Here is an 18,264-nt window from a genome sequence, read left to right as displayed (position 1 = left end):
TTGACAAAGTGAAAAATATTAGGAAAAGTGAAAAGTTTGTAAAAAGTCACAGTATATGTATTTATGAAAATTTTGACCAAAAATGTCTAAGGTCACTAACGTTCAAAAAAATGTGAAAATCATATAGTATTGAAAAAATGATTGACAAAGTGAAAAATATTAGGAAAAGTGAAAAGTTTGTAAAATGTCACAGTACATGTATTTATGAAAATTTTGACCAAAACTGTCTAAGGTCACTAACGTTCAAAAAAATGTGAAAATCATCAAGTATTGAAAAAATGATTGATGAAGTGAAAAATATTAGGAAAAGTGAAAAGTTAGTAAAATGTCACAGTACATGTATTTATGAAAATTTTGACCAAAAAATGTCAAAGGTCACAAAAGTTCAAAAAAATGTGAAAATCATCAAGTATTGAAAAAATGATTGACAAAGTGAAAAATATTAGGAAAAGTGAAAAGTTTGTAAAATGTCACAGTATATGTATTTATGAAAATTTTGACCAAAAATGTCTAAGGTCACTAACGTTCAAAAAAATGTGAAAATCATATAGTATTGAAAAAATGATTGACAAAGTGAAAAATATTAGGAAAAATGAAAAGTTTGTAAAATGTCAAAGTATATGTATTAATGAAAATTTTGACCAAAAATGTCTAAGCTCACTAATATCGGAAAAAATATGAAAATCATATAGTATTGAAAAAATGATTGACAAAGTGAAAAATATTAGGGAAAAATCAAAAGTTTGTAAAATGTCAAAGTATATGTATTATTGAAAATTTTGACCAAAGATGTCTAAGGTCACTAATAGCGGAAAAAATGTGAAAATCATAAAGTATTGAAAAAATAGTTGAAAAAGTGAAAAATATTAGTAAAAGTGAAAAGTTAGTAAAATGTCACAGTACATGTATTTATGAAAATTTTGACCAAAAATATCTAAGGTCACTAACGTTCAAAAAAATGTGAAAATCATGAAGTATTGAAAAAATGATTGACAAAGTAAAAAATATTAGAAAAAGTGAAAAGTTAGTAAAGTGTCACAGTACGTCTATTCACGAAAATTTTAACCAAAAATGTCTAAGTTAACTAATATTGGAAAAAATATGAAAATCATCAAGTATTGAAAAAATGATTGACAATGTGAAAAATATTAGGAAAAGTGAAACGTTAGTAAAATGTCACAGTACGTGTATTTATGAAAATTTTGACCAAAAATGTCTAAGGTCACTAACGTTCAAAAAAATGTGAAAATCATCAAGAATTGAAAGAATGATTGTCAAAGTGAAAAATATTAGGAAAAGTGAAAAGTTTGTAAAATGTCAAAGTATAAGTATTAATGAAAATTTTGACCAAAAATGTCTAAGGTCACTAATATCGGAAAAAATATGAAAATCATAAAGTATTGAAAAAATGGTTGAAAAAGTGAAAAATATTAGGAAAAGTGAAAAGTTAGTAAAATGTCACAGTACATGTAGTTGTGAAAATTTTGACCAAAAATGTCTAAGGTCACTAACGTTCAGAAAAATGTGAAAATCATAAAGTATTGAAAAAATGATTGACAAAGTGAAAAATATTAAGAAAAGTGAAAAGTTTTTAAAATGTCAAAGTACACGTATTTATGAAAATTTTGACCAAAAATGTCAAAGGTCACTAAAGTTCAAAAAAATGTGAAAATCATCATGTATTGAAAAAATGATTGACAAAGTGAAAAATATTAGGAAAAGTTAAAAGTTTGTAAAATGTCACAGTACATGTATTTTTGAAAATTTTGACCAAAAATGTGTAAGGTCACTCACGTTCAAAAACATGTGAAAATCATCAAGTATTGAAAAAATGATAAAAAAGTGAAAAATATTAGAAAAAGTGAAAAGTTTGTAAAATGTCACAGTACACGTATTTATGCAAATTTTGACCAAAAATGTCAAAGGTCACTGAAGTTCAAAAAATGTGAAAATCATAAAGTATTGAAAAAATGATTGACAAAGTGAAAAATATTAGGAAAAGTGAAAAGTTTGTAAAATGTCACAGTACATGTATTTTTGAACATTTTGACCAAAAATGTCTAAGGTCACTAACGTTCAAAAAAATGTGAAAATCATAAAGTATTGAAAAAATGATTGATGAAGTGAAAAATATTAGGAAAAGTGAAAAGTTAGTAAAATGTCACAGTACATGTATTTATGAAAATTTTGACCAAAAATGTCAAAGGTCACTAAAGTTCAAAAAAATGTGAAAATCATCAAGTATTGAAAAAATGATTGACAAAGTGAAAAATATTAGGAAAAGTGAAAAGTTTGCAAAATGTCACAGTATATGTATTTATGAAAATTTTGACCAAAAATGTCTAAGGTCACTAACGTTCAAAAAAATGTGAAAATCATATAGTATTGAAAAAATGATTGACAAAGTGAAAAATATTAGGAAAAGTGAAAAGTTTGTAAAATGTCACAGTACATGTATTTATGAACATTTTGACCAAAACTGTCTAAGGTCACTAACGTTCAAAAAAATGTGAAAATCATCAAGTATTGAAAAAATGATTGATGAAGTGAAAAATATTAGGAAAAGTGAAAAGTTAGTAAAATGTCACAGTACATGTATTTATGAAAATTTTGACCAAAAATGTCAAAGGTCACAAAAGTTCAAAAAAAATGTGAAAATCATCAAGTATAGAAAAAATGATTGACAAAGTGAAAAATATTAGGAAAAGTGAAAAGTTTGTAAAATGTCACAGTATATGTATTTATGAAAATTTTGACCAAAAATGTCTAAGGTCACTAACGTTCAAAAAAATGTGAAAATCATATAGTATTGAAAAAATGATTGACAAAGTGAAAAATATTAGGAAAAATGAAAAGTTTGTAAAATGTCAAAGTATATGTATTAATGAAAATTTTGACCAAAAATGTCTAAGCTCACTAATATCGGAAAAATATGAAAATCATATAGTATTGAAAAAAATGATTGACAAAGTGAAAAATATTAGGAAAAATGAAAAGTTTGTAAAATGTCAAAGTATATGTATTAATGAAAATTTTGACCAAAAATGTCTAAGGTCACTAATATCGAAAAAAATATGAAAATAATAAAGTATTGAAAAAATGGTTGAAAAAGTGAAAAATATTAGGAAAAGTGAAAAGTTAGTAAAATGTCACAGTACATGTATTTATGAAAATTTTGACCAAAAATGTCTAAGGTCACTAACGTTCAAAAAAATGTGAAAATTATTTAGTATTGAAAAAATGGTTGACAAAGTGAAAAATATTAGGAAAAATGAAAAGTTTGTAAAATGTCACAGTACACGTATTTATGAAAATTTTGACCAAAAATGTCAAAAGTCACTAAAGTTCAAAAAAATGTGAAAATCATCAAGTATTGAAAAAATGATTGACAAAGTGAAAAATATTAGGAAAGTGAAAAGTTTGTAAAGTGTCAAAGTATATATATTTATAAAAAATTTTGACCAAAAATGTCTAAGGTCACTAACGTTCAAAAAAATGTGAAAATCATCAAGTATTGAAAAAAATGGTTTTGAAAGTGAAAAATATTAGGAAAAATGAAAAGTTTGTAAAATGTCAAAGTATATGTATTAATGAAAATTTTGACCAAAAGTGTCAAAGGTCACTAAGTTCAAATACATGTGGAAAGCATATAGTATTGAAAAAATTGTTAACAAAGTGACAAATATTAGGAAAAGTGTAAAGGTAGTAAAGTGTCACAGTACATGTGTTCATGAAAATTTACACCAAAAATGTCTAAGGTCACTAACGTTCAAAGGAAAGTGAAAATCATGAAGTATTGAAAAAATGATTGACAAAGTAAAAAATATTAGAAAAAGTGAAAAGTTAGTAAAGTGTCACAGTACGTCTATTCACGAAAATTTTAACACAAAATGTCTAAGTTAACTAATATTGGAAAAAATATGAAAATCATCAAGTATTGAAAAAATGAATTACAAAGTGAAAAATATTAGGAAAAGTGAAAAGTTTGTCAAATGTCAAAGTATATGTATTTATGAAAATTTTGACCAAAAATGTCTAGGGTCACTAACGTTCAAGAAAATGTGAAAATCATCAAGTATTGAAAAAATGGTTTTAAAAGTAAAAAATATTAGGAAAAGTGAAAAGTTAGTAAAATGTCACAGTACATGTAGTTGTGAAAATTTTGACCAAAAATGTCTAAGGTCACTAACGTTCAGAAAAATGTGAAAATCATAAAGTATTGAAAAAATGATTGACAAAGTGAAAAATATTAGGAAAAGTGAAAAGTTTGTAAAATGTCACAGTACACGTATTTATGAAAATTTTGACCAAAAATGTCAAAGGTCACTAAAGTTCAAAAAAATGTGAAAATCATCATGTATTGAAAAAATGATTGACAAAGTGAAAAATATTAGGAAAAAAGTGAAAAGTTAGTAAAATGTCACAGTACATGTATTTTTGAAAATTTTGACCAAAAATGTCTAAGGTCACTAACGTTCAAAAACATGTGAAAATCATCAAGTATTGAAAAAATGATTGACAAAGTGAAAAATATTAGAAAAAGTGAAAAGTGTGTAAAATGTCATAGTACACGTATTTATGCAAATTTTGACCAAAAATGTCAAAGGTCACTGAAGTTCAAAAAATGTGAAAATCATAAAGTATTGAAAAAATGATTGACAAAGTGAAAAATATTAGGAAAAGTAAAAAGTTTGTAAAATGTCACAGTACATGTATTTATGAACATTTTGACCAAAAATGTCTAAGGTCACTAACGTTCAAAAAAATGTGAAAATCATCAAGTATTGAAAAAATGATTGATGAAGTGAAAAATATTAGGAAAAGTGAAAAGTTAGTAAAATGTCACAGTACATCTATTTATGAAAATTTTGACCAAAAATGTCAAAGGTCACTAACGTTCAAAAAAATGTGAAAATCATCAAGTATTGAAAAAATGATTGACAAAGTGAAAAATATTAGGAAAAGTGAAAAGTTTGTAAAATGTCACAGTATATGTATTTATGAAAATTTTGACCAAAAATGTATAAGGTCACTAACGTTCAAAAAAATGTGAAAATCATATAGTATTGAAAAAATGATTGACAAAGTGAAAAATATTAGGAAAAATGAAAAGTTTTTAAAATGTCAAAGTATATGTATTAATGAAAATTTTGACCAAAAATGTCTAAGGTCACTAATATCGGAAAAAATATGAAAATCATCAAGTATTGAAAAAATGATTGACAAAGTGAAAAATATTAGGAAAAGTGAAAAGTTTGTAAAATGTCAAAGTATATGTATTTATGAAAATTTTGACCAAAAATGTCTAGGGTCACTAACGTTCAAAAAAATATGAAAATCATCAAGTATTGAAAAAATGGTTTTAAAAGTGAAAAATATTAGGAAAATAGAAAAGTTTGTAAAATGTCAAAGTATATGTATCAATGAAAATTTTGACCAAAAATGTCTAAGGTCACTAATATCGGAAAAAATATGAAAATCATAAAGTATTGAAAAAATGGTTTTAAAAGTGAAAAATATTAGGAAAAGTGAAAAGTTAGTAAAATGTCACAGTAAATGTATTTATGAAAATTTTGACCAAAAATGTCTAAGGTCACTAACGTTCAAAAAAATGTGAAAATCATAAAGTATTGAAAAAATGATTGACAAAGTGAAAAATATTAGGAAAAGTGAAAAGTTTGTAAAATGTCACAGTACACGTATTTATGAAAATTTTGACCAAAAATGTCAAAGGTCATTAAAGTTCAAAAAAATGTGAAAATCATCATGTATTGAAAAAATGATTGACAAAGTGAAAAATATTAGGAAAAAAGTGAAAAGTTAGTAAAATGTCACAGTACATGTATTTTTGAAAATTTTGACCAAAAATGTCTAAGGTCACTAACGTTCAAAAACATGTGAAAATCATCAAGTATTGAAAAAATGATTGACAAAGTGAAAAATATTAGAAAAAGTGAAAAGTGTGTAAAATGTCACAGTACACGTATTTATGCAAATTTTGACCAAAAATGTCAAAGGTCACTGAAGTTCAAAAAATGTGAAAATCATAAAGTATTGAAAAAATGATTGACAAAGTGAAAAATATTAGGAAAAGTAAAAAGTTTGTAAAATGTCACAGTACATGTATTTATGAACATTTTGACCAAAAATGTCTAAGGTCACTAACGTTCAAAAAAATGTGAAAATCATCAAGTATTGAAAAAATGATTGATGAAGTGAAAAATATTAGGAAAAGTGAAAAGTTAGTAAAATGTCACAGTACATGTATTTATGAAAATTTTGACCAAAAATGTCAAAGGTCACTAACGTTCAAAAAAATGTGAAAATCATCAAGTATTGAAAAAATGATTGACAAAGTGAAAAATATTAGGAAAAGTGAAAAGTTTGTAAAATGTCACAGTATATGTATTTATGAAAATTTTGACCAAAAATGTATAAGGTCACTAACGTTCAAAAAAATGTGAAAATCATATAGTATTGAAAAAATGATTGACAAAGTGAAAAATATTAGGAAAAATGAAAAGTTTGTAAAATGTCAAAGTATATGTATTAATGAAAATTTTGACCAAAAATGTCTAAGGTCACTAATATCGGAAAAAATATGAAAATCATCAAGTATTGAAAAAATGATTGACAAAGTGAAAAATATTAGGAAAAGTGAAAAGTTTGTAAAATGTCAAAGTATATGTATTTATGAAAATTTTGACCAAAAATGTCTAGGGTCACTAACGTTCAAAAAAATATGAAAATCATCAAGTATTGAAAAAATGGTTTTAAAAGTGAAAAATATTAGGAAAATAGAAAAGTTTGTAAAATGTCAAAGTATATGTATCAATGAAAATTTTGACCAAAAATGTCTAAGGTCACTAATATCGGAAAAATTATGAAAATCATAAAGTATTGAAAAAATGGTTTTAAAAGTGAAAAATATTAGGAAAAGTGAAAAGTTAGTAAAATGTCACAGTAAATGTATTTATGAAAATTTTGACCAAAAATGTCTAAGGTCACTAACGTTCAAAAAAATGTGAAAATCATAAAGTATTGAAAAAATGATTGACAAAGTGAAAAATATTAGGAAAAGTGAAAAGTTTGTAAAATGTCACAGTACACGTATTTATGAAAATTTTGACCAAAAATGTCAAAGGTCATTAAAGTTCAAAAAAATGTGAAAATCATCATGTATTGAAAAAATGATTGACAAAGTGAAAAATATTAGGAAAAGTGAAAAGTTTGTAAAATATCACAGTACATGTATTTTTGAAAATTTTGACCAAAAATGTCTAAGGTCACTAACGTTCAAAAAAATGTGAAAATCATCAAGTATTTAAAAAATGATTGACAAAGTGAAAAATATTAGGAAAAGTGAAAAGTTTGTAAAATGTCAAAGTATATGTATTTATGAACATTTTGACCAAAAATGTCTAAGGTCACTAACGTTCAAAAAAATGTGAAAATCATCAAGTATTGAAAAAATGATTGATGAAGTGAAAAATATTAGGAAAAGTGAAAAGTTAGTAAAATGTCACAGTACATGTATTTATGAAAATTTTGACCAAAAATGTCAAAGGTCACAAAAGTTCAAAAAAATGTGAAAATCATCAAGTATAGAAAAAATGATTGACAAAGTGAAAAATATTAGGAAAAGTGAAAAGTTTGTAAAATGTCACAGTACATGTATTTATGAAAATTTTGACCAAAACTGTCTAAGGTCACTAACGTTCAAAAAAATGTGAAAATCATCAAGTATTGAAAAAATGATTGATGAAGTGAAAAATATTAGGAAAAGTGAAAAGTTAGTAAAATGTCACAGTACATGTATTTATGAAAATTTTGACCAAAAATGTCAAAGGTCACAAAAGTTCAAAAAAATGTGAAAATCATCAAGTATTGAAAAAATGATTGACAAAGTGAAAAATATTAGGAAAAGTGAAAAGTTTGTAAAATGTCACAGTATATGTATTTATGAAAATTTTGACCAAAAATGTCTAAGGTCACTAACGTTCAAAAAAATGTGAAAATCATATAGTATTGAAAAAATGATTGACAAAGTGAAAAATATTAGGAAAAATGAAAAGTTTGTAAAATGTCAAAGTATATGTATTAATGAAAATTTTGACCAAAAATGTCTAAGCTCACTAATATCGGAAAAAATATGAAAATCATATAGTATTGAAAAAATGATTGACAAAGTGAAAAATATTAGGAAAAATGAAAAGTTTGTAAAATGTCAAAGTATATGTATTATTGAAAATTTTGACCAAAGATGTCTAAGGTCACTAATAGCGGAAAAAATATGAAAATCATAAAGTATTGAAAAAATAGTTGAAAAAGTGAAAAATATTAGTAAAAGTGAAAAGTTAGTAAAATGTCACAGTACATGTATTTATGAAAATTTTGACCAAAAATATCTAAGGTCACTAACGTTCAAAAAAATGTGAAAATCATGAAGTATTGAAAAAATGATTGACAAAGTAAAAAATATTAGAAAAAGTGAAAAGTTAGTAAAGTGTCACAGTACGTCTATTCACGAAAATTTTAACCAAAAATGTCTAAGTTAACTAATATTGGAAAAAATATGAAAATCATCAAGTATTGAAAAAATGATTGACAATGTGAAAAATATTAGGAAAAGTGAAACGTTAGTAAAATGTCACAGTACGTGTATTTATGAAAATTTTGACCAAAAATGTCTAAGGTCACTAACGTTCAAAAAAATGTGAAAATCATCAAGAATTGAAAAAATGATTGTCAAAGTGAAAAATATTAGGAAAAGTGAAAAGTTTGTAAAATGTCAAAGTATAAGTATTAATGAAAATTTTGACCAAAAATGTCTAAGGTCACTAATATCGGAAAAAATATGAAAATCATAAAGTATTGAAAAAATGGTTGAAAAAGTGAAAAATATTAGGAAAAGTGAAAAGTTAGTAAAATGTCACAGTACATGTAGTTGTGAAAATTTTGACCAAAAATGTCTAAGGTCACTAACGTTCAGAAAAATGTGAAAATCATAAAGTATTGAAAAAATGATTGACAAAGTGAAAAATATTAGGAAAAGTGAAAAGTTTTTAAAATGTCAAAGTACACGTATTTATGAAAATTTTGACCAAAAATGTCAAAGGTCACTAAAGTTCAAAAAAATGTGAAAATCATCATGTATTGAAAAAATGATTGACAAAGTGAAAAATATTAGGAAAAGTTAAAAGTTTGTAAAATGTCACAGTACATGTATTTTTGAAAATTTTGACCAAAAATGTGTAAGGTCACTCACGTTCAAAAACATGTGAAAATCATCAAGTATTGAAAAAATGATAAACAAAGTGAAAAATATTAGAAAAAGTGAAAAGTTTGTAAAATGTCACAGTACACGTATTTATGCAAATTTTGACCAAAAATGTCAAAGGTCACTGAAGTTCAAAAAATGTGAAAATCATAAAGTATTGAAAAAATGATTGACAAAGTGAAAAATATTAGGAAAAGTGAAAAGTTTGTAAAATGTCACAGTACATGTATTTTTGAACATTTTGACCAAAAATGTCTAAGGTCACTAACGTTCAAAAAAATGTGAAAATCATAAAGTATTGAAAAAATGATTGATGAAGTGAAAAATATTAGGAAAAGTGAAAAGTTAGTAAAATGTCACAGTGTACATGTATTTATGAAAATTTTGACCAAAAATGTCAAAGGTCACTAAAGTTCAAAAAAATGTGAAAATCATCAAGTATTGAAAAAATGATTGACAAAGTGAAAAATATTAGGAAAAGTGAAAAGTTTGCAAAATGTCACAGTATATGTATTTATGAAAATTTTGACCAAAAATGTCTAAGGTCACTAAAGTTCAAAAAAATGTGAAAATCATATAGTATTGAAAAAATGATTGACAAAGTGAAAAATATTAGGAAAAGTGAAAAGTTTGTAAAATGTCACAGTACATGTATTTATGAACATTTTGACCAAAACTGTCTAAGGTCACTAACGTTCAAAAAAATGTGAAAATCATCAAGTATTGAAAAAATGATTGATGAAGTGAAAAATATTAGGAAAAGTGAAAAGTTAGTAAAATGTCACAGTACATGTATTTATGAAAATTTTGACCAAAAATGTCAAAGGTCACAAAAGTTCAAAAAAATGTGAAAATCATCAAGTATAGAAAAAATGATTGACAAAGTGAAAAATATTAGGAAAAGTGAAAAGTTTGTAAAATGTCACAGTATATGTATTTATGAAAATTTTGACCAAAAATGTCTAAGGTCACTAACGTTCAAAAAAATGTGAAAATCATATAGTATTGAAAAAATGATTGACAAAGTGAAAAATATTAGGAAAAATTAAAAGTTTGTAAAATGTCAAAGTATATGTATTAATGAAAATTTTGACCAAAAATGTCTAAGCTCACTAATATCGGAAAAAATATGAAAATCATATAGTATTGAAAAAATGATTGACAAAGTGAAAAATATTAGGAAAAATGAAAAGTTTGTAAAATGTCAAAGTATATGTATTAATGAAAATTTTGACCAAAAATGTCTAAGGTCACTAATATCGAAAAAAATATGAAAATAATAAAGTATTGAAAAAATGGTTGAAAAAGTGAAAAATATTAGGAAAAGTGAAAAGTTTGTAAAATGTCACAGTACACGTATTTATGAAAATTTTGACCAAAAATGTCAAAGGTCACTAAAGTTCAAAAAAATGTGAAAATCATCAAGTATTGAAAAAATGATTGACAAAGTGAAAAATATTAGGAAAGTGAAAAGTTTGTAAAATGTCAAAGTATATATATTTATAAAAAATTTTGACCAAAAATGTCTAAGGTCACTAACGTTCAAAAAAATGTGAAAATCATCAAGTATTGAAAAAATGGTTTTGAAAGTGAAAAATATTAGGAAAAATGAAAAGTTTGTAAAATGTCAAAGTATATGTATTAATGAAAATTTTGACCAAAAGTGTCAAAGGTCACTAAGTTCAAATACATGTGGAAAGCATATAGTATTGAAAAAATTGTTAACAAAGTGACAAATATTAGGAAAAGTGTAAAGGTAGTAAAGTGTCACAGTACATGTGTTCATGAAAATTTACACCAAAAATGTCTAAGGTCACTAACGTTCAAAGGAAAGTGAAAATCATGAAGTATTGAAAAAATGATTGACAAAGTAAAAAATATTAGAAAAAGTGAAAAGTTAGTAAAGTGTCACAGTACGTCTATTCACGAAAATTTTAACACAAAATGTCTAAGTTAACTTATATTGGAAAAAATATGAAAATCATCAAGTATTGAAAAAATGAATTACAAAGTGAAAAATATTAGGAAAAGTGAAAAGTTTGTCAAATGTCAAAGTATATGTATTTATGAAAATTTTGACCAAAAATGTCTAGGGTCACTAACGTTCAAGAAAATGTGAAAATCATCAAGTATTGAAAAAATGGTTTTAAAAGTAAAAAATATTAGGAAAAGTGAAAAGTTAGTAAAATGTCACAGTACATGTAGTTGTGAAAATTTTGACCAAAAATGTCTAAGGTCACTAACGTTCAGAAAAATGTGAAAATCATAAAGTATTGAAAAAATGATTGACAAAGTGAAAAATATTAGGAAAAGTGAAAAGTTTGTAAAATGTCACAGTACACGTATTTATGAAAATTTTGACCAAAAATGTCAAAGGTCACTAAAGTTCAAAAAAATGTGAAAATCATCATGTATTGAAAAAATGATTGACAAAGTGAAAAATATTAGGAAAAAAGTGAAAAGTTAGTAAAATGTCACAGTACATGTATTTTTGAAAATTTTGACCAAAAATGTCTAAGGTCACTAACGTTCAAAAACATGTGAAAATCATCAAGTATTGAAAAAATGATTGACAAAGTGAAAAATATTAGAAAAAGTGAAAAGTGTGTAAAATGTCACAGTACACGTATTTATGCAAATTTTGACCAAAAATGTCAAAGGTCACTGAAGTTCAAAAAATGTGAAAATCATAAAGTATTGAAAAAATGATTGACAAAGTGAAAAATATTAGGAAAAGTAAAAAGTTTGTAAAATGTCACAGTACATGTATTTATGAACATTTTGACCAAAAATGTCTAAGGTCACTAACGTTCAAAAAAATGTGAAAATCATCAAGTATTGAAAAAAGGATTGATGAAGTGAAAAATATTAGGAAAAAGTGAAAAGTTAGTAAAATGTCACAGTACATGTATTTATGAAAATTTTGACCAAAAATGTCAAAGGTCACTAACGTTCAAAAAAATGTGAAAATAATCAAGTATTGAAAAAATGATTGACAAAGTGAAAAATATTAGGAAAAGTGAAAAGTTTGTAAAATGTCACAGTATATGTATTTATGAAAATTTTGACCAAAAATGTATGAGGTCACTAACGTTCAAAAAAATGTGAAAATCATATAGTATTGAAAAAATGATTGACAAAGTGAAAAATATTAGGAAAAATGAAAAGTTTGTAAAATGTCAAAGTATATGTATTAATGAAAATTTTGACCAAAAATGTCTAAGGTCACTAATATCGGAAAAAATATGAAAATCATCAAGTATTGAAAAAATGATTGACAAAGTGAAAAATATTAGGAAAAGTGAAAAGTTTGTAAAATGTCAAAGTATATGTATTAATGAAAATTTTGACCAAAAATGTCTAGGGTCACTAACGTTCAAAAAAATATGAAAATCATCAAGTATTGAAAAAATGGTTTTAAAAGTGAAAAATATTAGGAAAAGTGAAAAGTTAGTAAAATGTCACAGTACATGTAGTTGTGAAAATTTTGACCAAAAATGTCTAAGGTCACTAACGTTCAGAAAAATGTGAAAATCATAAAGTATTGAAAAAATGATTGACAAAGTGAAAAATATTAGGAAAAGTGAAAAGTTTGTAAAATGTCACAGTACACGTATTTATGAAAATTTTGACCAAAAATGTCAAAGGTCACTAAAGTTCAAAAAAATGTGAAAATCATCATGTATTGAAAAAATGATTGACAAAGTGAAAAATATTAGGAAAAAAGTGAAAAGTTAGTAAAATGTCACAGTACATGTATTTTTGAAAATTTTGACCAAAAATGTCTAAGGTCACTAACGTTCAAAAACATGTGAAAATCATCAAGTATTGAAAAAATGATTGACAAAGTGAAAAATATTAGAAAAAGTGAAAAGTGTGTAAAATGTCACAGTACACGTATTTATGCAAATTTTGACCAAAAATGTCAAAGGTCACTGAAGTTCAAAAAATGTGAAAATCATAAAGTATTGAAAAAATGATTGACAAAGTGAAAAATATTAGGAAAAGTAAAAAGTTTGTAAAATATCACAGTACATGTATTTATGAACATTTTGACCAAAAATGTCTAAGGTCACTAACGTTCAAAAAAATGTGAAAATCATCAAGTATTGAAAAAATGATTGATGAAGTGAAAAATATTAGGAAAAGTGAAAAGTTTGTAAAATATCACAGTACATGTATTTTTGAAAATTTTGACCAAAAATGTCTAAGGTCACTAACGTTCAAAAAAATGTGAAAATCATCAAGTATTGAAAAAATGATTGATGAAGTGAAAAATATTAGGAAAAGTGAAAAGTTAGTAAAATGTCACAGTACATGTATTTATGAAAATTTTGACCAAAAATGTCAAAGGTCACTAACGTTCAAAAAAATGTGAAAATCATCAAGTATAGAAAAAATGATTGACAAAGTGAAAAATATTAGGAAAAGTGAAAAGTTTTTAAAATGTCACAGTATATGTATTTATGAAAATTTTGACCAAAAATGTCTAAGGTCACTAACGTTCAAAAAAATGTGAAAATCATATAGTATTGAAAAAATGATTGACAAAGTGAAAAATATTAGGAAAAATTAAAAGTTTGTAAAATGTCAAAGTATATGTATTAATGAAAATTTTGACCAAAAATGTCTAAGCTCACTAATATCGGAAAAAATATGAAAATCATATAGTATTGAAAAAATGATTGACAAAGTGAAAAATATTAGGAAAAATGAAAAGTTTGTAAAATGTCAAAGTATATGTATTAATGAAAATTTTGACCAAAAATGTCTAAGGTCACTAATATCGAAAAAAATATGAAAATAATAAAGTATTGAAAAAATGGTTGAAAAAGTGAAAAATATTAGGAAAAGTGAAAAGTTAGTAAAATGTCACAGTACATGTATTTATGAAAATTTTGACCAAAAATGTCTAAGGTCACTAACGTTCAAAAAAATGTGAAAATCATCAAGTATTGAAAAAATGATTGCAAAGTGAAAAATATTAGGAAAAGTGAAAAGTTTGTAAAATTTCAAAGTATATGTATTTATGAAAATTTTGACCAAAAATGTCTAGGGTCACTAACGTTCAAAAAAATGTGAAAATCATCAAGTATTGAAAAAATGCTTTAAAAGTGAAAAATATTAGGAAAAATGAAAAGTTTGTAAAATGTCAAAGTATATGTATTAATGAAAATTTTGACCAAAAATGTCAAAGGTCACTAAGTTCAAATACATGTGGAAAGCATATAGTATTGAAAAAATGGTTAACAAAGTGACAAATATTAGGAAAAGTGTAAAGTTAGTAAAGTGTCACAGTACATGTGTTCATGAAAATTTACACCAAAAATGTCTAAGGTCACTAACGTTCAAAGGAAAGTGAAAATCATGAAGTATTGAAAAAATGATTCACAAAGTAAAAAATATTAGAAAAAGTGAAAAGTTAGTAAAGTGTCACAGTACGTCTATTCACGAAAATTTTAACCAAAAATGTCTAAGTTAACTAATATTGGAAAAAATATGAAAATCATAAAGTATTGAAAAAATGGTTGACAAAGTGAAAAATATTAGGAAAAGTGAAAAGTTTGTAAAATGTTACAGTACATGTATTTATGAAAATTTTGACCAAAAAAGTCTAAGTTCACTAACGTTCAAAAAAATGAGAAAATCATCAAGTATTGAAAAAATGATTGACAAAGTGAAATATATTAGGAAAAGTGAAACGTTTGTAAAATGTCAAAGTATATGTATTTATGAAAATTTTGACCAAAAAATGTCTAAGGTCGCTAACGTTCAAAAAAATGTGAAAATTATTTAGTATTGAAAAAATGGTTGACAAAGTGAAAAATATTAGGAAAAATGAAAAGTTTGTAAAATGTCACAGTACACGTATTTATGAAAATTTTGACCAAAAATGTCAAAGGTCACTAAAGTTCAAAAAAATGTGAAAATCATCAAGTATTGAAAAAATGATTGACAAAGTGAAAAATATTAGGAAAGTGAAAAGTTTGTAAAATGTCAAAGTATATATATTTATAAAAAATTTTGACCAAAAATGTCTAAGGTCACTAACGTTCAAAAAAATGTGAAAATCATCAAGTATTGAAAAAATGGTTTTGAAAGTGAAAAATATTAGGAAAAATGAAAAGTTTGTAAAATGTCAAAGTATATGTATTAATGAAAATTTTGACCAAAAGTGTCAAAGGTCACTAAGTTCAAATACATGTGGAAAGCATATAGTATTGAAAAAATTGTTAACAAAGTGACAAATATTAGGAAAAGTGTAAAGGTAGTAAAGTGTCACAGTACATGTGTTCATGAAAATTTACACCAAAAATGTCTAAGGTCACTAACGTTCAAAGGAAAGTGAAAATCATGAAGTATTGAAAAAATGATTGACAAAGTAAAAAATATTAGAAAAAGTGAAAAGTTAGTAAAGTGTCACAGTACGTCTATTCACGAAAATTTTAACACAAAATGTCTAAGTTAACTAATATTGGAAAAAATATGAAAATCATCAAGTATTGAAAAAATGAATTACAAAGTGAAAAATATTAGGAAAAGTGAAAAGTTTGTCAAATGTCAAAGTATATGTATTTATGAAAATTTTGACCAAAAATGTCTAGGGTCACTAACGTTCAAGAAAATGTGAAAATCATCAAGTATTGAAAAAATGGTTTTAAAAGTAAAAAATATTAGGAAAAGTGAAAAGTTAGTAAAATGTCACAGTACATGTAGTTGTGAAAATTTTGACCAAAAATGTCTAAGGTCACTAACGTTCAGAAAAATGTGAAAATCATAAAGTATTGAAAAAATGATTGACAAAGTGAAAAATATTAGGAAAAGTGAAAAGTTTGTAAAATGTCACAGTACACGTATTTATGAAAATTTTGACCAAAAATGTCAAAGGTCACTAAAGTTCAAAAAAATGTGAAAATCATCATGTATTGAAAAAATGATTGACAAAGTGAAAAATATTAGGAAAAAAGTGAAAAGTTAGTAAAATGTCACAGTACATGTATTTTTGAAAATTTTGACCAAAAATGTCTAAGGTCACTAACGTTCAAAAACATGTGAAAATCATCAAGTATTGAAAAAATGATTGACAAAGTGAAAAATATTAGAAAAAGTGAAAAGTGTGTAAAATGTCACAGTACACGTATTTATGCAAATTTTGACCAAAAATGTCAAAGGTCACTGAAGTTCAAAAAATGTGAAAATCATAAAGTATTGAAAAAATGATTGACAAAGTGAAAAATATTAGGAAAAGTAAAAAGTTTGTAAAATGTCACAGTACATGTATTTATGAACATTTTGACCAAAAATGTCTAAGGTCACTAACGTTCAAAAAAATGTGAAAATCATCAAGTATTGAAAAAATGATTGATGAAGTGAAAAATATTAGGAAAAGTGAAAAGTTAGTAAAATGTCACAGTACATGTATTTATGAAAATTTTGACCAAAAATGTCAAAGGTCACTAACGTTCAAAAAAATGTGAAAATCATCAAGTATTGAAAAAATGATTGACAAAGTGAAAAATATTAGGAAAAGGGAAAAGTTTGTAAAATGTCACAGTATATGTATTTATGAAAATTTACACCAAAAATGTATAAGGTCACTAACGTTCAAAAAAATGTGAAAATCATATAGTATTGAAAAAATGATTGACAAAGTGAAAAATATTAGGAAAAATGAAAAGTTTGTAAAATGTCAAAGTATATGTATTAATGAAAATTTTGACCAAAAATGTCTAAGGTCACTAATATCGGAAAAAATATGAAAATCATCAAGTATTGAAAAAATGATTGACAAAGTGAAAAATATTAGGAAAATTGAAAAGTTTGTAAAATGTCAAAGTATATGTATTTATGAAAATTTTGACCAAAAATGTCTAGGGTCACTAATGTTCAAAAAAATATGAAAATCATCAAGTATTGAAAAAATGGTTTTAAAAGTGAAAAATATTAGGAAAATAGAAAAGTTTGTAAAATGTCAAAGTATATGTATCAATGAAAATTTTGACCAAAAATGTCTAAGGTCACTAATATCGGAAAAAATATGAAAATCATAAGGTATTGAAAAAATGGTTTTAAAAGTGAAAAATATTAGGAAAAGTGAAAAGTTAGTAAAATGTCACAGTAAATGTATTTATGAAAATTTTGACCAAAAATGTCTAAGGTCACTAACGTTCAAAAAAATGTGAAAATCATAAAGTATTGAAAAAATGATTGACAAAGTGAAAAATATTAGGAACAGTGAAAAGTTTGTAAAATGTCACAGTACACGTATTTATGAAAATTTTGACCAAAAATGTCAAAGGTCATTAAAGTTCAAAAAAATATGAAAATCATCATGTATTGAAAAAATGATTGACAAAGTGAAAAATATTAGGAAAAGTGAAAAGTTTGTAAAATATCACAGTACATGTATTTTTGAAAATTTTGACCAAAAATGTCTAAGGTCACTAACGTTCAAAAAAATGTGAAAATCATCAAGTATTTAAAAAATGATTGACAAAGTGAAAAATATTAGGAAAAGTGAAAAGTTTGTAAAATGTCAAAGTATATGTATTTATGAAAATTTTGACCAAAAATGTCTAAGGTCACTAACGTTCAAAAAAATGTGAAAATCATCAAGTATTGAAAAAATGATTGATGAAGTGAAAAATATTAGGAAAAGTGAAAAGTTAGTAAAATGTCACAGTACATGTATTTATGAAAATTTTGACCAAAAATGTCAAAAGTCACTAACGTTCAAAAAAATGTGAAAATCATCAAGTATTGAAAAAATGATTGACAAAGTGAAAAATATTAGGAAAAGTGAAAAGTTTGTAAAATGTCACAGTATATGTATTTATGAAAATTTTGACCAAAAATGTATAAGGTCACTAACGTTCAAAAAAATGTGAAAATCATATAGTATTGAAAAAATGATTGACAAAGTGAAAAATATTAGGAAAAATGAAAAGTTTGTAAAATATCAAAGTATATGTATTAATGAAAAT

Source organism: Fistularia commersonii, chromosome 18 (assembly GCF_037954325.1).
Source record: "Fistularia commersonii isolate RoL2024-O1a breed Wild chromosome 18, RoL_Fcom_v1.0, whole genome shotgun sequence".
Taxonomy (NCBI): domain Eukaryota; kingdom Metazoa; phylum Chordata; class Actinopteri; order Syngnathiformes; family Fistulariidae; genus Fistularia; species Fistularia commersonii.
The sequence above is the reverse complement of the archived record's forward strand: the minus strand, read 5'-3'. Positions refer to the sequence as shown.